The 23,632-nt window shown below is 40.1% G+C and overlaps 1 protein-coding gene across 11 annotated transcripts in view; it reads right to left on the bottom strand.

Annotated features, from left to right (window-relative positions):
* tjp1b (tight junction protein 1b) overlaps positions 1 to 23,632 on the bottom strand; it is a 70,974-nt gene that overhangs the window by 21,980 nt on the left and 25,362 nt on the right. The window contains exon 1 of one of the 11 annotated variants that reach the window (XM_005728014.2): positions 16,718 to 17,119. The exons of 6 other annotated variants lie outside the window; for them this stretch is intronic. The gene's annotated coding sequence lies outside the window, so the exon portion shown is untranslated. 4 more of the 11 variants (XM_005728017.2, XM_005728015.2, XM_005728016.2 and 1 more) reach the window with 4 other exon arrangements.

Below are 23,632 nucleotides of genomic sequence, written 5' to 3'. Positions count from 1 at the left end.
TAAAAGGTCCAATGTGCTGTTTTTTAATGAACAGAGTAGGCGTTATCTGTCCAAGCTAAATGTCTGCATAATGTGTAGAGTAGCATTTACCACTTTTGCAGCAAAAGCTACTTATACTGAGATATTGAAAAAAAATAGAGGGTAAGGGTTTGGACTACTGCTGCTTTATGAACATCAGCCACTTGGGCAATCTAGGCTACATTTCATTATTCATATTGTATTATTCATACTGCAAATAAAGGATGTAAAGATTATAAACAGCAAATCGACTGTGAAAGCACACTGAGAGACTTTAGTAAAAAATAATTAAAAAGATGAACAGAATATTTGAATACACAATAATAGCACTGATTATTTTTTGTCCTCTACCAAGGTTCCTAGTGGAAGGGGAAGTGTTTCACCACTAAAAATTAAGACAGGGTACACATCAGGACGCTTGTTTGTTTCACACTGTTGCTGATTCACAGTGATACAGATGACACAACAGAGCACAGCAAATAGCCCAGGCACACACCATAAACATGTTGGTTTTTAGACTAGACAGTCTTCTTTGTAGTGGGTCCACAGTATGAGGTCCCAAGTTTACAGTGAACTGAGTACAATAGCACAACAGAAAAAGATCCTCCTTCATTAAATAGGGCCACACTGGCAGTAAGTCTCTAAAATTGAAGGACAACCTCAGCCCCATTAACAATCACAGAGGATAAGCTTAAGGTCACCTCAGTCAGCTGCTGGGTTAACGCCATCCTCTGCGACCTACAGCCCGCTTCTTATCTCTGGCTCTGTATCATTTTACCTCCACTGCAATCTCACAACACATTAGACATTCAAGGACTGCATATAAAATACCACGAGGTCATTCCCATTGGGGCAAATTACAACCACCATCACAGCACTTAATGCAATAACCCCATCTGTCATGCAAAATGATCCTAGCCTTGTGATCTTAATAGGTGAGACTGCCACACATATCCCCTTCTGCTTTGCTGGTTATTTCTTTGACACCTCCTTACAGTATTAACCACCTATGCAGAAATCTCATGTTGCGGTACATTAAAATGTGATGAAAAATGAGCAAAGGGAGATTACTCTTCACGCTGAAAAGGAGCATCGGTTCCAGTGCTTAGACCTGCCACTGAGACTGCTGTCGACGTGTTGGCAGCTTCAAACGCAAAACATCTAGCAAGAGTCAGTCCAGTTTCACACTGAAAGCCATTTTGCAGCACATCAGTATGACAACTTGATAATGGAAGTGCTATTAAGCCACAAAGAGCGATAAACAGCTAAAAATCTTGGATGGTCTGCAGGCCAAATACTGAACTACAGACCACTATGAAATCTCATATAGGGAATAGGGATATTCAGTTAATCATTTTTAATCAGTAAAGCTACCTGTCCTTAATGGCATCCATCAATTATGAAAACAAGATAACCCATCCCATTACTTTTACCCCCAAATTCATCCCCCGTCAAAGTGTGGCAACAAAAATATAAGGTACTAAGGGATTGTGAGCCCAAGGATGCACAATTTAATCAACCTTACACAGTAGTTAAGATTCAGGGACACCCTTTTTTAAACTATCAAAATGTACTTTGCAATATTGCACAGTTTTAAGTCATCACCAAAATGTGTGTGATGAGAAACACTAAAAACACACCCAGAGATTCTGAAGTTGAAAATAACAACAGCCATGCTGCTGCAGAAGCAAATGTCTGAACAAAAAAAGTAACTCAGATGTGAAGAAAACAATGTCCAACTTTTTTTTGTACAGCAGAAATCATATTCAGAGGCAGCAGCTTAGCTGACCAACTGCTGCTGTGCCGTTTATTGTTTTAGCACCCTGGCCTCCTTCAACACATCATCCTTATGTCTGCTGCGACCTGTCGGCCAAATGCCAAAGATTAGCTGGCGTCTGGGAATACAGGCAGCTAAATAAAATGCCACAAGTGGCCCCAGACGTGCTCAGCTTGGCAGCAACAGTCACAAACTCCTCAAGCAGCTTATAGTGGGGCTCACACAAGGAGGGTGAACCAAAGTTTGAACAGGGGAACTCCCCCTGGCCTTTCACACTGAATTATCTGCTCTTGAGAAAGGGTGGGGTGGGGGGCATCTGAATATAAACAAGTCTGGTGAAAGCAGAGGAATGATCTCCCGCTAGAAAGTTTGCTCTTTCAGGGAGGAGGATTTATGCCCCAGACTTCTTGATCAGCACTGTGCAAATGCTGACGCCAAGAGCTCAAACATTTTGCCTAAATTTATAGAGACTTGCTTCTAACTGATAAATGGGGGGGGGGGTGTTTCCAGTTGATAGTCAGACTTTCAAAACTTCTTTATAAGCATTTATGCAGCATAACACAAACATGTACGCCCACAAACGTATAATGTTTTAGAGTGGGTAGCAAGAGATGTCAATTTAGTTGTCTGGAAAACATGTTTAGAGGATGCTTCTAAAGCTCCACTGAATACAAATAAATCACTGAAAAATTGCAATGGGGCAAAACAAAAGGACCGAATACCAAGGGAAAAAGACGAAAAACAATCTCTCTCTCTCTCTATCACATGCACACACCTTTCACTGTGAAGGGATATAATTTTGCTACCTCCTGCTCCTGCAGAGCTTGTTGCTCTGGTAACAGAGGGGGGACTGTGTGGCTTTCTAGTGGCCTTTCAGGACAGGTCTGAAGGTTCCTCTAAACTGTAGGAGGTAAATTTAAAAAAAAAAGGAAATAAAGACAGGGCCAAATCAATTCATAAAGTTTTGTGGCTCAAATGAGCACTACTATTTTTTTTTTTGCCATAAGATCTAAACAGTGAACTAGTGACTTTATATTTGTCAAAAACAAATATGTTCATTTCCTGTTCCAAAAATGTCCAAAACATTTCTTTTAAGTAAACACAAAGTAAGGCATGTTGTTTTCAGTGAAATGAGCATAGGTTGCTGTAAAGTTGCACCAACATCCCGTGACTGATGACTTTCAGTGCCATAATGTGTACACCCTTTACAGCCACAATTTGGTGCCAAGAGAGGCTTCATGCCTCAAGCTAAAGCCAGGCCTGGCAGCCGCTCCACAGTGAGACACACCATGTTGGTTGGGTCATGCTTGGGGGATTACAACTAGGCAACATGGGAGCCAGCACTACAACACAGATGGACTTTAATGCAGATGGAGAACGGAGAGGAAAGCTCTGCTCAAAGAGGACTGTGTCAAATCAATGCACAAATGGTAAAACAACGCAATCATCAATGAGCCCACTGGGCTTTTTATTCCTCTGCAGAACAAACTATTATAGCATGTCCATAAAATACTGCTCTGCCAGCAGTCTTTCAAGCTTTTAATTTCCACTTGTAAATCAATTACAGAATGCTACTAACAATTATTGTCATTACTGATCATAGCTCATCTTCCTGATTACTCCTTCAGCTGCTCTATAAACCAAAAACCGTGACCAACCTAGTTTCCAAACAAACAGATGACGTTCAGATTTAAGAAGCTAAATCTAGCTTTCTTGCTCAAAAGATATTTTTAAAAAGGCACATGTGTATTTTGCAAGTTGAGGGGCAAATGGCTTCTTGTTACAGGTACTATCTGTATGCCAGTGGCAATAAAACTGAGCAATAACAAACTTACATATACTTGTGTGCCCTGGAGGTCCTCTCTGAAGTCAGCGAAACAGTAAATTTTGTCTACTTGGCAAATACTAGCAGACAGTTTGGCAGGGAGCTGTGACAATTCTTGTCACTTTCAAATAAAGGGCCTGCAACTAATCAAATGTGCAGCTACAAACCTGACTTGCAATGATTATGAAAACAATATAATTAACATAAAAATAAAAATAGTGCTCTAGTTTTGTTTTGCGTCACTGAATCGAGCAGACCCCTCTCCTTTTACAGCGGTGACCTTCAACCCTCCCCTAAAAGCAAAAGCCTCCCTCCCTGCCAGGCTGTAGCAGGTTTGGTTAAGCTTGAGCCAAGATAACAAAGAGAGAGCCTGAAGGAAAACTAAAGAGGTAACCCAAATGGATACACTTTTTGTTTTAAAGAGTTTAGCAAAACACACGGTAAGCCTAACTATGTTCTCTAAATTGTTTCAAACAATCAGGATGATAATATTTATTTTACCATAATCAAACAGCCCTGCTTAAAAAAACGCAACTCTCTGCGTAAAAAAAGCAAATGATATTTTGTTATAACTGAGGCAACATTGTGCGATTTTGTGCTGAAGTATGGTTTAGGGGTGAGGCAGAGACTTATTCAATTCTGACCGCTCTGGGACCAGAGTAGCTAAAAATAGCTCTCATTAATTCTACTGTTGTGGTGCTGCAACAGAGTGATTTAGGGGGGGAACCTTGCAGCATGAACACTGAGGAACATTTAATAGGTTCTTGTTGTAGTAAATGCCACAAATCGACCAAAACAAATGATAAAATACTGCAAAGGAAAATACATCCACTCTCTCTTTGTACTGCCTATTTATTGTATTTCTTTGTAAGGTCTGAGGGGGGGAAAAAAAGAGAGAGACTTTGATCGTTCTCACAAATCTGTTTCAGTGCCAGTGTGATGAAAATGTGACTATTCATATTTCAAGAGTAGTAATGAGTCGAAACAAATAAAATATGATAATTAAAGGTTTACAGGTGGCTGAAAGCAATAATTCACAATTATTTTTGTTCACATGCATCAGCACATGATTAGCAGCAATCATGTGCAGCAATAAAGCCAAATGAAGCCAAGTCTGCTGCAAGCTTAAATATTCAATCCTAGCAATAAACATACTGCTGAGTTAAAACAATTCTTTCCCTTTTGCTTCTCTCCAAGACAGTTTTCAAATTACACTGCAGCCAAAGACAAGAAAACAACAACATGAATACACAACACTGTGGCTGCTGGCAATGAATCAACAAAGTAGAATAAGATGATTGATCACTTCAGCAATTGAAATCGATGTACTGGGGAGTGCTGACAACTGCTAAAACTCTCCTGCCGGGGAGAGCATAGCCCAATGCTAATGAGAGCCCATGCCTTAGTGCCAGTCAAGGGTTCCCCTGAGAGACAAGTGACACTCTACACATACAACATGGAAAGACACCGTACTGCGGATCTCTACCTGAGGGAACACAGTGGCAGAGATGCAGGAGAGCGATATGAAGGTCAAGAGAAGAAACCCAGAAGACTGATAGAAAAGTTAATCCGCAGCCATGAAGCACATGTATTATCTAAAGGAAACTGTGAAACTCCCTTTCCTTCAATTTTACTCCTTTCATCTATTTGCTGCATAAGTATTCAGATAACACTGATGCATAGAAGATTAGAGGTACTTACATGAATTCATCCTGCTCACCACAGAGGACACAGAGAAAAGCGTCTCCAACTCCAACTACTCCCCAGTAAATCCAGCAGGAGATTCCTGCAGACGCACATCAGCAGCCTCAGTGCATGACCGCACCAATCAGTGCTACGAGGAACACTGCCCCCACCTTCCTCTTTCCTTCTGTTAGATTTGAAACCACAGAAATTACGACCACAGGTGAGGGGTTATAAAACACACTCCGCAGCTACACCCTAACGTTTCCTCTGGCCCGTGAGGGTCTGTGTCCTCTACCAACATCTTCCTTCTGAATGTATCCTTCCCTCTAACTCTATCCTTACACACTCAGGGGATCGAAACAAATCCCCTCCAGCTTGGCAGCGATCTGTGTGGGATCTGCAGTTCCGCTACAGCATGGGACTCCTCTGTACTAGCGAACATCCATCCGCAGTGTAAACTGCTGTATCGGACTTAACCCTTGAGCTGCCGTTAAATCGGAGCAGAATCCACCAATTCGCTCAGCATGTGGGATATTACAAACCACCTCCTGCTTTTCTCAGGTGTGCTGCATTACATGCATAAATTATGCTAAACGTGTTAATGAAATCCCACAGAAGATTGGCTGTTCTGTTAGCTTCATGGTCAGTATTCACAGATTCCATGATTACAGCAAAAACACAACCACCTTTAAATCTGACATTCATATAATCTTTGGGTAAAATTAACAGATTGATGACACTGCACATGAAATGAAAAGACCCACACAGGGAAATACAAGAGGCAGGCAAAGCAACAAAAACCTAACATGTTAAGTAAAATGTTCAATCAGGAACATCTAACAGCTAAAATATCATTGTGTTTTGTTTGTTGTCACTTTTGTAGCACTGGTTCAGACTACTCTAACTGCAACTGTAGCTTCAGTCAGGGACATTATATAACCAACTATATTGCGCTTTAGCTATAATTTCAAACATGAAAACATACTCCCCATGCTTATCATAAAAACATCACCAGTTAGTCTGTTTAGGCAAGGGAGCATGTGCTGTGCATGGTCACAGCTACTCCCTAGCGATATGACTGGGAAATGAATATCAACGAGCGTGCTGAAGCTGAACTTCCAAGAATGCAACCTCTGCAGTGCAGGTATCTCCACTGTTGGCATTTAACTTGCATATGAGCAAATTTCAGATGAGTGCAAATGTGAACAATATTAAATAACTGACATTTTAATGTCTAACAGTAACAATGTACAAAATCAGTGCATTCAATCAGCTACCAGCTGCTTTCAGTCAGCCGTATACTATAGGGCATTTTTTACTAAGCCCAAGCATCTTTAAGATTAAAAATAAGACATCTGGGAATAAGAAACACAAACTAATGTGTTTGTTTCTTTTTTTTGTTTGGTTTCACATACCTATTATTGTTATAATTAACTGAACTATTATCTTACCCATGACATCTAACTATGTACAAATCTGTGAAGGTACTTCGTGCTCTTTGCTGTAGAGACAGTAAAAAAAATCTATTAAAGAGAAAAAGGGAATTATGTGGAGCTGCAGTTTGCGTTTTCACCATCCAACCACTGGATCGCCCCCTGTGGAGACATTTATGTGCCTCTTTGAAGCACAATCCAGTGTTTGTGGTCCGCATATAATCAAGCAGCCTTTAGAGGACACTGTAAGACACCATAAGGGTGCTTGCGTTTATTTCAGTAGTCAAGTCATTTTACACTGTTTTGATTTGAGTGCTTCCTGTCGCAAGGACAATCTGCATGGTTGCACAAACATATGAATTCATCCCAAGGCAACTTCAGTCATCTGCACTATATGCCAACCACCCAGCCACCTACACACACACCAAGTCTGTGGAGAGCTGCTGTCTCCTTCGCCACCAATAAGAAAAGAGCGGTCATCAAGGAATGGAATGGCGTTACCCTTCACTTTACAGCAGCATCAAAAACTACTGTACTTCTACTGTATTACAGGCTGAAGTAGCAGCATTTTATTCTGCACTTCATCCTTCACAACGACATCAGCTACCCACATAAAGCTCTGGGTACCTTTTTGGACATTAAACTATAAACCATCCACTCAACCTCATGCACTTAAACCTCCTTTACTGCCTTTCACAGAGTGCTCATTACCTCTAAAATTTCTGACATTTATTGAGACAGTCACTACAGACTGCTATAAGGGCATCATTTGCATATCCAATCTTTACACTGGCCCCTTTGAGCATGTTCGGCAGCAGTGACCACTGACACAGATGCACTGTGCATCCAGACAAAGTAAATGGATGACTCATCTGAGAATGGCTTACCATTGTGTTTTTACACATTTGGTAGATGAAGTGGAGCATAATATGCACCACAATAAAAAAAATATATGAACAAACACACCAACTATTACAACAAGAGTTTTTCAGCCTCTCATATTGTAAAACAGCATTGACCAAGCATTCAAATTTAAATTTGAAATTCAAATTTAAATAGACTAATAAACAAAAAAAGCAGCAGATTTTCACAAGTATGCAAGGACATGAGCTCACATCTTACTAAGGCCATGTGGAACATGAAATCCCACTCATCAGTCAGGATAATGATAAAGCTAGACAAGCCTGACAGACACTCAGTCACCGGCGGGGAAGGGGGGAAGAGTTAAATTTACATCCCTCTCAGCTGAACCTGAGAGTGGTGACAGATTCCACACATAGTTTGCTCTCTCCACTAGCTCCTGCCTCCCGGCCTCCAAATTAATTATTTCCACATCAAACTAAAAAGGAATGTAAAGAACCTGAGCAGCAATCATCTTCTTTAAACAATGTGTAGCTACATACAGCAAAACACACATCTACAAGGTCAAAAAAATGGGGTCCAGAAATGCTTTAAATGTCACTCTGTGTGTATATTTATCATGTAAAGATTTTAAAAAATTTCTTTTAAAATGTTTAAATATTTGGCATAACCTGAGTGAGATACTGAGCTACAGAACCACCAGTTCCCTTATTTAAATGAACTATAGCTCTATTTCCAGTAACTTGAACTCATATTTACAGCATATTAACTTCTGCAGCAGTCTCTGTTTGAACGTTAGAAACTTGAGCTGTACGTTCACAGTAAATACCACAGTTATTGCTTTTACTAAAACTGGTGCTGGAAAACATTGCAAACCATAAAAGAATACAGATCATTTAATTGCTTTTAGTCTGTGCTTGGATTTCTATTAAAGTGCATCCTGGCCTCAGATTACGACTATATCTTTAGCTTTCTACTCTTTAGGTTTCCTTAGTAACAACACATTTCAAATTCAAAATAGTACACGATCCTACCTTGAAGAGGTGATGTTTGGGCATAAAGTCTGAATATGAAACTACACGAAAGGCCAAAGTTCTTTTGGGTTTCTCAGCCTGAAATGAATGCAGTCTGCAGGCAAATCTTATTTAATGTGCTAAGCGTCAAGACTAGCAGTCAACACTGCAATTAACATGTTTCCAGATTAGTGTTTAGACAGTATGATAATTAGCTGTTATTAGAGCCTTGGCTGCCACATTGCTGCTGTCATAAGTGCCCAACACTCCTCTTCTTGTACACATTCATCAGATGAGACAAGACATGTGTTGCTTCATCACAGGGACATTTTGTACTTCTTCACTTTATCTGTTTTCTGCACCCTCTCACATAACACATGGCAAAAACCCAGCACATGTGGTGTAGTAAATAATGGACAACAGAGTGAGTTGACTGGATGACTTGCCTCAGTATATGTAATAATCGTTTTGTAAGTTAAATGCCAATCTGCATTAAGTGATGTCTAACCCTAACCTTTCCAAAATATTTTCCTTTATAAATTACTGATATGTCCATCACTTTTTAAATTAACTCATTCACTGCCAGCCATTGGCAGTGAATGAGTTAAACCCATTGACTCATTCACTGCAATTGACGGCTATAGACGTCAATGGCAGTGAATGAGTTAAGATAGCAAACATTTAATTGAAAGTCATGCAGTTATGGGAGACATTAGCATTTACTGGGATGACTCCAAGATCTAATGTTTAATCAGTTTTCTTTTTTCCCCCAAGTTTTCCCATGAACCCCTGGGCAAATATTTACCTCTAGAGTTAGTACCATGGATGCTATTGCCATAGATGCTGATCAGGTGCGTTTTTAGACGATTTCTGCTAAAATCAGATATAGCCGTTTTTAGTAAAAAATAACAATTTTTTTTTTCTGAAGAAAGAATTTGAATACGTATTAGGGCTGAACGATTATGGAAAATAATCTAATTGCGATTTTTTGCCCCAATATTGCGATTGCGATGCGATATGCGATTATTTTTTAAGGTCTTTGTCTTCTGTATTATTAAACAAAGACAAGCAATACATCATATAGTATGGCCAATACTATATTACATTAATTTTAAACTGTTCTTTCCTGGAAGACAGACCTCTGTTATGATGACATGAGGTGATGCATGAATTGATGACTGACATTTTTATTTAACTTCTTCAATCACAACAGTATATTTGAACATACACAATAGTTTATTTTTAGCTTACAAACATCTGAGCATAAAGTGCTGACAAGGAACCCTGGTGTAAACATTAAAATGAAAGTCAGTACAATGTGCAGATTGCAGAAATATATATAAAAAAAAATCAGTGGCTTTACCACACTCAGTTTTTCGACATCTGTGAACTACTAGACAGTCATTCAATTAAAAAATAATATTAAATAAATAAAACTAATAAATAAAAAATACACACATCTTACTGATCTCTGCAGTCAGTAACATTACACATAAAGTGCAAACATAATAGCAATTGTATAAACACACACACAAACACGCCTTTAAAATTTAAAGGCGTGAAATTAGACGGTCTAGCCTTCTGATTAGCGTCATCGCTGTCTCGGTGGAGTTCAATAAACTCAGCCGTGTGCTCCTTGCTATCTAAAATATAACCGGACACTGGTGTAAATTCTCGACTGTCTCATACTTCTGTTTAATAAGTTTTCTGTTTGACGTTTAGTCAGCTGTGTGAAAACCAAGGAGGAACCCACCCGGGGGATTAATAAAGTTTTATTTTATCTAATCTAATAACTTTAATCTCAGCCAAACCGATTTACTCACGAACAAACAAAACACTGAAAAAAGCCCAACAATAACATTTTTAGGTTGTCTAAGTGACTTATATATTACGTTTAACCCGAGCAGCGAAACTCCGCGGTGATCTGAAAATGATGTGCCGGGAGTTGTGCCGTTCTCGGCCGCATCAGTAACCCTCGAGCTCGCGGCTAGCTGTCGAGCTAGCCGGAGGGTAGCAGACGCCTCTGAAAACGTCGAAGCACTTTTGCAAATATGGGATATCTTGATAAACCGAGCAGATATTTGATGTTTACACAACTACTTTCTCGCCTGAAAATATGTTAAAAGTTTGTTTTGTGACCCAGAAAGATTAGTATGAGTAATTTCAAAACTTAGTAGCGGCCGCCATTGCTGGAAACTGGAGTTCCAGCCGTGCTATGAATTCTGGGATATGGTAGTAATTTGGACAGCCTTCGGCGCGTCGCTGTGACGTAATCGGTCTACAAATGCGGCCTCAGGAGGATGCAGCCCATGAATTTGGACATGTCCAGAGTATAATCGCAGCCTTTGCGGTTAGAAAATTGCACTTGATCATGTCGCGATATTATCGCAAATGCGATATATCGTTCAGCCCTAATACGTATATTCCTATTGGCTATGTCCCATTAATTATAACAACATAATTTAAAAGTTTTGATACTCACTCACGTGGATGGAGGCTTAATGTGAGCTAAGACCATTTGCAGGCCCCACAGCACCAGTTAGTGATGCTAACCAGAGCCCGAGAGTGTCCTGAGCACATAAGAGCAGGAAATCTGGTCCTGAACTCAATCATCCCAGTGGAAGTTATCAGTGCCCCACACAGAGCACACAAGAAGGCAGGAATGTGCTGATAAGCTGAGCCACTGACCTGCCCCCACCTCCTCTTCATCACAGTGATTGAAATGAGGAAAGCAGAGCCAAAGAGAAACAGCAATGATAAGGGAGGTTTCTACAGTATAAGAAAAAGGAGGTTCACGCCAAAATGAAACTGATGAAAGAGTTTCCAAGCCTATTCGTCCTGATAATTCCACATCCCCTTCACACCGGGATTTATGACAGCCTTGATTTACACAAGCTAGCCTCTGTGTAACTGGAACTACCACCACAATGTAAACATGCCATATGACCAGACAGAGGGCAAATGTATTATGAGACCATAGATTTCAATGACATATTGTTAAAACATGTTTGCTAGAAAGTCTAAATTTGGCCACAGATCAAAGCAATGACCTTTTCATGTCCAACACACCCATTGATCTACTAACACTGTCTCCAAAATGTAGTCCAAGGGTGAGGTAGTACATAAGAAACAAAATACCATCATTTATAGCTTGATCTACAGAATGCTAAATCAAAAGCCTTAAACACATGCAATATTAGATACTTCCAAACTATGTTTTGTTGTGAAAACAGTTGTTCAAATAAATAATAATTTTTTTTTTTTTTTTAAATGGACAAAAACCACGAGTGAATTATAGTAAATTAGCAAAAACCTGCCCCGTGGCAAGTTCCTGCCAGGCCCGTGGTGCTTGTTCAGTTTGTTCATGTATTAAGGCACAAACACGTATGTTAAGTCAACATGTTACTCTTTTTGTCTTCATTATATCACTCTACACAGTCAAATAGTAAATGCCAAACAAATGCATGATAAATATATTAATTTATTTTTGTTCTTTGCAAGCAACATTTTCATTGTGTAAGAATTACAGTAACTATTGGTGTCACTGTTTGATGTACACTTATTTACAGATATGCATGACGACACAGTTAAATGATCCAAAAGTGCCATTGCATTAAAAATTGTTTATCATCATGTATTTACAAACAACAACGTACGAACAGTTAATGCAGCTGTTCGTTCTGAAATAAGCTACCGCAAATAGTATTTATAATATGTATAGACTTAATTGTTATAAAATAATTCCCAAAAGCTATATAGATGTTGATAATCCTAGATAGAAAGTTTCATCCACATTGCTTAACGTGTCTAGGAGTTAGGAAACAGACACATACATACACTGTAATCCTTATAGTACGATACACTAACATGTTGGGACAGATGTAAGCACAGATGTTACAGTTCTTCAAAATAGCACAGGCTAACTCATTAATTCCCCTCTTTGTTATTCTAGTGGCCCCTGAGGCTATCACTAGCACTGAAATGCAAACTATTTACAGTGTAACACATTGGGTAAATCAGCGGGAACACTTCTCACGCACTTGCACTTACACAGAACGTATATCGAGATATGAAACTCATTGTTTGCAATGCCTTAGCATTAGCACAGTCAGCATCACAGCTTATGAGAGTACGGTGCATATTTATGTATCATCTTTGCAGTAACTTGCTAATTACTAGGGACCTTCCCAGTGATTCATTTCCTGGCTGACTAAAAATGTGGTGGGAAAAAATACCCATGACTCATCTAAAGTTGGCAAAACAGTCAAAGCTGAGGTGATTTTAAGCTAGGCATAGTCCAAAAATGCTGCATTTTTATTGAAGAACCATTTATGAGTATCAATCACATTTGGAGCTGCAACGAGTATTTCGAATAATTCGATTATAAAAAAAATTATATATAAAAAAAAAAAAGTTCTCGATGCTTTGTCTCTGAAGCGCCATGTCACCATGGAAACGCGAAAGCGAGCGTCTCTCCCATGTTTGCGACTGAAAACAGACCAGCAATACAAACGTATTTAGGATTAGCGTGTGAATAAAAAGTCTGACCACATTAAGTCCACACAGCTTCCAGCTTTAAACAGAAACACTGACAACAGCAGCAGTGATGATGACTTTAACATGGAAACAGAGTCTGTTTACACACCGCGAAGAGCAAAGAGGCGGAGCCGTTACTGAGACGTGAAAGAAAGCGGCGTGTTTCTAGCGTCCAAACAGCAGCGCTGTTCCCGTAATCATTATTAAAACCTTTACTGGGATAAACGAGCGGGAGTCCTTCATCAAAGCACGTGATCAACAAACTCAGACGTGAAGAAAAACAGACTTTGTAGCTGCTCCATCCACCGCAGTTTGTTTTACACAGCGAAAAGTCTGCAGTAAGCCTCCAGGAGTTATTAAAATCTGCAGATTAACTGTTAACTTAGTCTGATGGCACCTTTAAATTATACAGCTTACTGAAGGCTGACGGCAGCCATCCTATTGTACATGGAAACGAAAATGGGCGAGTCGAAAACGGGCATGGCAATACTAGACCATATTTATTTCAAGATTTTTTCAGAAACATTTTTCGGATTCAAAGTGAAATAATATAAAATACTGTCTCAATTAAATTGCATTGATATATTCAAAAATGAAAACTTTTTTTTCCACAAACCAATAAAAATGTATATGGGCCAGTAAAACTGAGCCACTGACGTGCGGGATTTTAGGTTGGACACTGAGACGTTAATATTAATTAACGTCTACACCATCATAACATCTTGTTTTAAGCAGCGCAGAAACATTGCATCAAAGCACAGGGCAAACTTCAGAGTGCTGATACGCTGGCGTCTATTCATTGCACCCACCCCATTCTCCTTTAAAGGCTAACAGACACAAACTCCCTGATTCACTTCCACAGACAGAAACCCATGTACAGGAACTCATAAAGCCTTCCAAGAACACAGAGTAAAGATTAATTGAACTTTTTATTCTTATTATTTTATTCTTATATTATTACTGAAATAATCGCTAGCTGCAGCCCTAATCACATTTCTCAGTTTCTTTTAAAAGCCATTAAAATGTGTGGCATATTGCAGTGTGCACAAAATTGCACATGCATTGTCATATTATTTGCTAAATGTGGCTAACATTAGCAGCGGCAGCACCAGCAGATTTGCAGGTTGGCACTGAATCCAGCTACCTACAGTCCAAATTGGATGGGGTAAAAGCCAGTATATTCAGCCACAGCCTAAAAACATATTTTCATTTTAAATATTGGAAAAGTCACACTTAATTTACGATAAGACATCTACCTTCATTTTCAGGTATCTAGTTTGTACAATACATTTCCAGTAAATTAATAAACAATGGCTCTGTTTTCTCCTTGTTAATGTAGCTTTGACTTGTGTCTGCATATACATAAGCCTAAAAATGTAAATTGGTATCAGCACCCAACAATCAGGACTGGGCTCTAATCAAACATTTTCAGCCATTGTTTTCCAGCATCCTTAATTTAAACACATTCTTTATCATCTACACGGAGGCCATCCACTTTGATATCCTTTATAAGAAAGTAATCTGTGTGCATAGTCCTATCTGCAAAACCAAGGTTTATAGGTGCAGCATGTATAAACACATGGCATAAATATAGTAATTCAGTCTCATTAGTATGTCTGTTGTCACCACCAAACAGATAAGCCCCTAATTCCAGCCAGTTTCTATAAATACACAGGATTACAAAGCTGCAGTCAGTCAAATTTAACTTAAGTAGGCAAAATATCAGATGCGCTTGTCCTTCCTTCCAAAACCGCAATGACTCAGATGATGGTTGCTCTCATGACAGCTCAGGGCAACATGATTTACAAACCAACATGTATGTCTGCCCTTGGGTTGATATTTTCTTCTTCACAGTAACATGTTTGCCAGAGTCGCTGCCTGTACAGCTCTGTGTTCTGATCTGTTTTTCAGCAGGGAAAGAAAGACGCAAACTGGATTGTGCAATGAAACATCTGAAGGGTAACCACAAACATCATCTGTAGTATGACTCTCCCACTTCATTTGACAAATCTATTTTCCTTCCCAGCTGCAGATTCATCTAGTGTTACTATCACAATGCCAGTCGCCAGCATTTACACATTTTAGTCGCACGCACGAGGGAGTTCAAGATGAAGATGTGCGTCAATGAATCACAAAACTTCCAGTAAAATATGCAGTAATTATATATGTGATAGGGTAAAAAAATCACTGCAATTGTTAAATAGCATTCAGTGCCAAAGTCATAAACTGTATTAACAAAAACAACACAAGTGAAATGCATGACAGGACCACTGCTATATTTTTCCAAAAAACATAACAGAACTTCATACACATTTAATACCTGGCATCTTGGCCGGAAGTGACGCTTAGACATCTCACAATCTTCTTTTGTATTCAAAACAAGATTGTGAGATATAAGGAACCACCAGAAAGAGGTGGTTGATTGTTTTCCTCTGCAGCTAAACTGACTTAGGAATCCCTTAAGAAGCTTTTGGAAGGATAAGGTAAAGAAATTAGAGTCAATACAGGATATTTCGATTACTAAAATCCCGGATAACATCAAGTCAAAATCTGAAGCTCACATCTTCATTGTTATCTCTTATTTCTACACGTCCTAACATGCTAGTGTCTTCTGTACATACATTAAATAGGTTACAGCACATGTGAAAACGAGATAAGTGATAATAACATGCAAAAAAAAAAAAAACTTACATCAATCAATATTAAACAGGTGAACACTGGTGCCTTCAGTTCATATTAGCAGCTGTCCATTGGTTAGTATGGAAACTAACAATGAAAGTTAGCCTCCATGCGCCATACCAAACAGTCGTTTATCCCCACCAAAGACCCCACACACACAAGCACACACATAGCTGGTATTATTATGACATGTTTAAAATGTAACGACAGCGGGGCAGGCGAGCAGGTGGTCCAGTGCCACTAACCTAATCCCAGCTAGGGACCTAACAACTTTCCCAAAAATCCCACTTCGTTTTTTGTTTTGTTTTTTACTAACGGAACATCAGTACAAGGTGAGATAGCGCACCACCTCCCCCATTAATTTACAAAGAGGAAGAAAAAAAACCATGTCATATTTCTAGCAGCTGACTTCATATTACCACTCCCTCCTTGCGTCCTGCACCCTGACACTAAATCTTGTGCCCCTTTTATACCCTCTTGGTCAAATCAGCCCCCTAGCTGGCCGACATTTTGTTCCAGCAGCTAGGCTAGCTACTCCCAGCTAATCTTACCTGGACGCACTTAATAACCCGTCCGCTCGATGACAGCTCTAACGCAAGGCATTCTGTAGCTTATTCTGACCGTTTATGCATGTCCCACATAAAATACGTCAATGAACCTCGTTATTGGCCATTTCAAATAGGAGGTACGTTAGCGTGGCAACTTGCTAACCCCTTAGCATAGCGCGCAGATGCAGTTGGTAGCAGTGAGGTAGCTAAGTTACCTCGGCTTGCACCGTTATCGTTCGCCTGTACCCGCAGGGGGACACATCTAGTCAACTCCTACGGCTGCAAAGAAAAACACGCTCCCCAACAACGCACTTGAGGAAAAAATCAAGATAACCATTCACCTTCGTGAAAGCAATGGTCCTCTCGGCGTGCTTGTTAAAATCTCACATAAAAGGAAAGGGGTCTCTCTGGTGTGGCTCCAGAGCAGCAGCAGCCGCCGCACTGCAATGGCAGGCAGTGGATGAAGCCTGCCCCCCCCCCCTGCGCTCACACTTCGGCTCCCTGCTCCGCCGCGGCGACAGTGACAGGTTCGCCTGGAAGAAACCATTCCGGTTTATCCGCGGGGGGAGAGGAGGAGGAGGAGAGCAGGGATGCAGAGCAGAGAGGCTGCCCACAGCAGGAGCAGCAGCAGTGATATCCAGCAACACGAGGCGCCATTCCAGCGCGTCGTTGAAGATGGAGAAAACACGCCGAAGACGCTTTATCAGATTGCGGTGAACATATCATTATCCAGTTTTAGGACCCGAGTAATTAAGGCGACTGTTATTTTGTCATCGATTAATAAATATCAATGTAATTAGATATTCCTGAAGTGGACCGTCGACGATTGTTAATGTTTTTTCATGTAACTTGTTATAATTACACTTTTTAAATTTATTATTAGCCTATACGTTAGATAAACTAAATCTGGTTTAAATTAATGCATTGGTTGCGAGAAGCCTTTTAAATTTCACATTAGGTGAACATGTTTATTGACTAACAGTGGACACTTATTGCTTGGGTTGTTTTAAATTATCATTATTTTAATCTAAATAATAACACAAGTTTAGGCAGCAGATCAGCGCATGGTCAAATAAATTAGAAAAAGCAGGTAAATTTTCATTTTATTTAGGTTAACAAATTTTCTGTTGTCAATAAAAAGCTTGTGAGTGTGTAGTCAGTCATAAATAACCCCCAGAACGGCAATTCGCTAAAAACTTATTAACTTTGAAGTTAATATTTGTCTTGACCACCAAACTGCCCTTTTCCCCCCTTTTTCCAGGTAATATGCTTTGCACTAAACCAAATTGTCTGCCCTCTTTTCCTCATATTGTGCAAAAAGGTAAAGTACAGAGAGGTATTTTTGTGTGAGGATGACAGGGCTATTGGCAGTGTTTGCATTCATACTTTTAAAAGTGTAGTTTTAAAATAGTATTTTTTGCTTTTTTGCCAACATAATGAAAGTATTATTTAAAACACAGCTCATTCAAATGCTGCAGTACTCGCTAGTGTCAAAACTAAGACACTCCAAGATTTTTTTTAAAGCAAACAACATTTGTAAACATTTAACACAAAGCTAGAACACATATTCATTAGTTACAGACACAGAACCTCAAGCTCTATATAATCTCACTAAAAAAATAGCAGAACTTAACAGTAATTCAAAAGATTGACTTTAACAAATCTGTAGGGTTCACTAAGTGTCCTTTAAAGGCATCAGTGCTGGACAAGGACAGGACGCTTTATCCCACATGCCTTTCTCCACATGTGTGAATAGATGCCTTCCTTATGTTGCTCTGAATGCAAACTGTGTCACCAAGAAATGTATTTAGCTATTACTTTTAACAACCTCAAACGTAAACTTTTTTATAGGAAAAGCTGAGGTAGGTTACTTAAGTTGTAACTACATGGTGCAGAAAGCCATTTAAAATGCAGAGGATAGAATTAAAATCCAGCCTACAGTCACGATGCTCAATACTCCTTCCCATGGGGGCATACAGATTTAATCAATATACAGCTGAATGTAAATTGTGCACTGCACCAAACTCCACTCTTAAGACTCTATCGCATGCACTTTAGTTTGTTAGCGTTTCCACAAGTAACTAATTCCCTGCAGCGCCGTCCGTTGTGTATTTTATCACTTTGAGAATGTGTGACCGTTCTTGTCACCTCTACCTCTGGCACTAATGAACGCAGGAGAAGATAGGGCCTGAATATAATGCTGGAGGAGCACAGAGGTCCTGCAATGTAGCTGACGTAAGGAGATCGCTGCAGATTTCATTGGAGGATCAGAAGGAGAGGGGGGAGGTGAGGGGCATCTTGAATGGAAGAATGTGTGTTGGCCAAGGTCATAAGAATTAGATAAACAAAGGCAGGCACAGATGTCGTGTGGAAAAGCAAAGTGTAATGAGCAGCAGTTGTAACTTACAACTTTTCTGTGCTTATATTGTGATAAGAGCAAAAACTTTTGCAGTAATTGAGAGTGTGATGTGTATCTGGAGGATGAGACTCATCATTGTAAGTTCTTGTCACACATTACAATGTTCAAAGTTTGTAAGCAGAAAAAATCAAACCATACTTGTAATGCATGTCCTGTTTTGCCATCTGCGTCTGTGAATTGAAGTAGCTTTGATGTGAGCTCATGCCTCTTAATGTATTTCTGCAGAAGCCCTTGACGTACCCTCTGTTATTGCTACAAGAGTGTTTGCATCACTGACTTCAACAGCACAGAGGGAGTTTCACACGCCGTGCAACAGAATAATGCAGCGTCTTCTCCCCCCCCCATCAGTGCATCTAAAAACACAGACAGGATCCAAAGCAAGTATGACCAGAGTGGGAACGAATCACACGAGTGGAAAAGCAAATTAGAAATTCACAGCAGGCTGGCTTTTAGAGTGCACTGCCCCTGACGGCACGTGAGTCGCCTCTCGGTTGTACAGGTCAGGAAAACAGCCGACTAAGCAAAGGCTGGCGTGGCCATCTATGTGCTTTAATGACCACAGCTATCAAATGACATGACAGAAGTTAAACATAGCACTGCAGTAGAGGAAAATAAATGCCTTTGTCCGATAGCTACGTGGAATAATATATGATATTCCATGACTCCATGTTGCCAAAGCTGCAAGATGATACGCAAAACTTGGTTTCTTATCTTGTTACCCAGTGGCTGGTTTTACAAATTGGAGTACATCAGTGTAATCCCATAACGGAGTGAGCTGGCTACTGTACAGTGGCTTGTGTTTCTGCGATTTCTGTGTTGTCCTCTGTCAGCATCACTGACCTCTAGCATGAGAAAGCATCCCACTGACGTGACAGCCAAGCTATTAATTCAGGACAGAAAGGTTTTCAGAGGGCTGTGACGTTATGAAGCGCGGCACATAGACGCCATCATTCGTGATCTCACGAGTAGGAGGCATCTTGTAAAGTCAGCAGGTAAGAAAAGCACCCATCAAACAGCGTTTTATAGATGAATGAAGTGTGACCTCTGTAAAGCATGTAGAGCGGTAAAATCCAGCTGAAGGCTCTAGGAGACACGATGTTGCTGCTGGTACCTGGATTAGAAGCTCATTTTACAGTTTGTGATTGCATCATCAGTTATAATATATATATTTAACCTGGAGTGTAATATTCAGTTCCTGCATCCAAATATAGATAGCATTTATGATGATAATCATGCAGCTGTTTGCTGTTTAACCTTTTGAGTACTGAGCTTTTATGTAAGGCACAGCTAATGATTCACTTTTGTCTTTGTGGTTTGCTTTCTTTGAATGCAATTAATAATTTATTTATTTTTATTATCACATGAATTGCCAAATGGCTGCTTTGAAATGTGCTTTTGCTGCAAAGGAGCAGCTAAATTGTCACCGTATATCTGTGGAGAATTTGACTTTTGCACCGTCCGTATTATTGCACCGGATCAAAAATGCTATCCCAGAAAATACTCTATTACATAAGTGTCTTTTTTAAATTTCCACTTTAAACACAGGTAGCCTGTTTAATAAACTGGTGCAAGCATTCTGATCTAGAGTTAGTGGAAAATAAGGAATGACACAAACACCATCTGACACCATGGACGTTCAGGATGTGATTGAGAAAGGACAAATCTGGATTTACTGATTCGTGCTTTTTAAAAGCTAAAATCATGTTCAGGAGGGAGGAAACACATATTTTCCAAGATTCCCCAAATGAACCTATAATCTGTGTCTCATTTTCCCACCAACGGCTGAGAGCTCAGACATATCAGGTGACATGAAACGGCCTCACATCCCCGGCCTGCGGATCATGTGACAACAGTCTACCACAGCATCCAAATCCTCTGGATCAAACGACATCATGTACACCGGCAAAGAAGCAATCACCTAAGTATGTTTATCCCAGGAGGGAGCATGAATGCTAATAAAGATGAACAATTCCAATCAGTTAATGTGGATGCGCGTTATGATAGAGAGGTTTTTCACTAGTAAGGTGGGGGGGCTAAATTGTTTTGCCTTTGAGCAAATGCAAAAGTTAACCATGAAGCTGAATTCCTCGAGGGGGAATTAAAGATTTTAGATGACCAGTTTTGGTTCCGCAGAGTGCTGAATGGCACCAATGTGTTGATTTTCAGCGTGCATTGAGAGGAACTGCTGAAATCCTGCATGTGATCTAAGGCCTAACCACCTACACACCGTGTGACCCAGGATGTGAAATATCACTTAAGACTTAAATTTATGAGGTGGCTGCTTCTTATTCCCCATCATCAAGAACTTTAAATTATTTTGGATTCATAAGCGGCTGTCTATCCTTGGCTTGCTCCAAAGAGAAAAACCTTGCTCGGGATGATAGTAAAGCAATTAGAGGCCTAGGTGGACTGTAATCAGATGGTCCCTTTGGACCAGACCGAAGGGGTATTTTGGAGGGCAGTTGATAGGGGTAACAGAGACAGGAAGAAAAAGGGAGAAAAATCACCCAGGTGTAATTTACCGCACTGCGGAAATAAGCCAGACCATGCTATAAATCTCCACTTCTCATTTCTACTAGAAAATAATTTTTACTAAAGTGCAGGTTAAGTCACTGGCAGATCCCATGAGAAAAAGATAAATCAGGGCATAGAGTGCATGGTTGAAGGTGTCCCCCCCTAATGCAATAAATTAAAAAAGCATGGAGTTAAACAATTCTGTATCATCGGCTTCAGCAATCAACTCTACCACTTCCTGTGGCTGCACAGTTCATTTATTGTCGCGATCATTTGTATCGTAACATTAGTGCCTATGTAAAAGCTAAACCCAACATCCAACCCCCCTTTTTTTCTCTATCGTGTCAGCTGTGCAAAAAATAAAAAAAGAGAGAGCTTGTGTCACTCTGTTCCTGTGCATTTAAGTAGTAAAACTCTGCCCTCTGCAGGCTTTCAGCAGAACACTTTATCTGTCTTGAACCTGGCTGTGTCAAGCCTCGCAAGAAGAAATCTATATGAAGAATTATTCATGATGGAGTGAACACAAGCAGGAGGAGAGTGGATCTGCGTGATTGCAGGCCCATGTTGGCGGGTGATGCACGGGCGATCTAATGGAGGGAGACGCATGAAGGAGCTGCGGCTGTTCGGGTCTGCCGTGATGGGATGCTCCTGAGCCTAAACAGCATATGGTGCCTCCCTGGGCATCAACACACATCCTACATGTACAGAAACATGGCAGGCTGCAAGAAGCACACAGACGCACCGCTTACACAGCGAGCGCGCACACATCTAACTACACAAAAAATACAAACACACACTGCTATCTGTCATGTAGAAATATAAATCAGTAAAGTAAAACCTTACATTTAACATGATGTGACATGTTAAACCTTACAGTACTTGAAGCTAGGGGTGCACTGATATATTGGCGTTGTTGTTGGCTGATGTTGTCCTTGTTGCCTGACATCAACATATCCACTTCCTTCAAAGACAGAATTAAATGTCAACAATGTCCATCTGGACTGGATCGTCATTCACCTGAATTTGTATGATCTGATACTATCAACGAGTATGTTGCTTGATGTAAACACCTAATGAGTAAAGGGAAAAGCTCACAATATAGCATTATCACAATGGCAGGTTATTATTTAGACAATAAAACAGCAGCTATTTGTGATAATCACTTACTGATGTCCATTTCATTTTAGAAAATAATCACACCGTTGCTGGAACTAGTTTCTTAAAAGTTTAAAACCTCTGTTTCTCTCAGGAGAGAGACTCGGTGTATTTGGACTAAATAAAACCATCAGATGTTGAAAAAACTGTCATCCTTTTCATTAATTATTTACTTATCATAATAAATCATTCTGAACCCTTTTCAATAAGCAATGCAATGACTCATCTGTGGATATGATTAGTATCACATTTTCCTCTGAGGTGTTTGCTGGGAAATGCAACATATATTTTTGCTGCCTGTAAAATGTATTTGCTTCCAGAAAACCAGCATGCGCTCATGTCATGATAATCAATCAGCGGACATTGTAATCTACGGCGCGTCCACAACCCTCGTGATTGATTAAGTTGTCTCGGCGCAGCCTCCTCACTCTTCCATTCTTCATGCCTGACTTGCCCACCATGGCCACCATTTTGATGCATACAAACATTACATCATCCTGCTGGGCGTCCTTCACTTGACCATACCCTCAGGTCCTCAACATGAACTTTGAGTCCTCCTTGAAAATCAGCCAACATCGTAATGAGGGTCTTTTATTGTGGCGGTAATAGATTGGGGCTGTATTTTTACAACAGGAAATGTGCATGTGTGTGAGATGGTGTAGTGCAACATTTTCAGTAAACCTCAGCTGCACACAGGACCCGCTGCCCAGGTCTCGCACCCCCTATCATAAATCAAGTGGAAAAGTCAATAGAGTTGTTGGAATTTATGTGAGTTTGAGTCTTCTCTTTTGAGATGATTTGTTGTAGATGAGGGACTAGAGTACAACAATTCAGAGGCACAATTTATTTTCCTCAAATTGTCCACTGACAAGCAAGGACTCTGGACAAGAGGAAATCGCAAATGCTGACAGAAACAGAAGCGTCACAAAAACATGCAATAACTAGTTAATTAGGGGTCAAAATGCACAATTTTTTGTGAATTAGCAAATGCTACAAAGCACCGTGCAGTGTCATCATAGAGCCTTAACTGACCCCACCAGATGTCCTAACCGAGGACACATAGATAGTCCTTGTTCTCGGGTCACACCCCCAAGACACGTCCTCAACATCTGCCATTCCCACCGCACAGCATTTGGGATCACACACATCAGCAGCATCACACATGGTC

This window comes from Pundamilia nyererei, unplaced genomic scaffold (assembly GCF_000239375.1).
Source record: "Pundamilia nyererei isolate P.nyererei 1_Seehausen unplaced genomic scaffold, PunNye1.0 scaffold00027, whole genome shotgun sequence".
Taxonomy (NCBI): Eukaryota; Metazoa; Chordata; class Actinopteri; order Cichliformes; family Cichlidae; genus Pundamilia; species Pundamilia nyererei.
The sequence above is the reverse complement of the archived record's forward strand: the minus strand, read 5'-3'. Positions and strand labels throughout refer to the sequence as shown.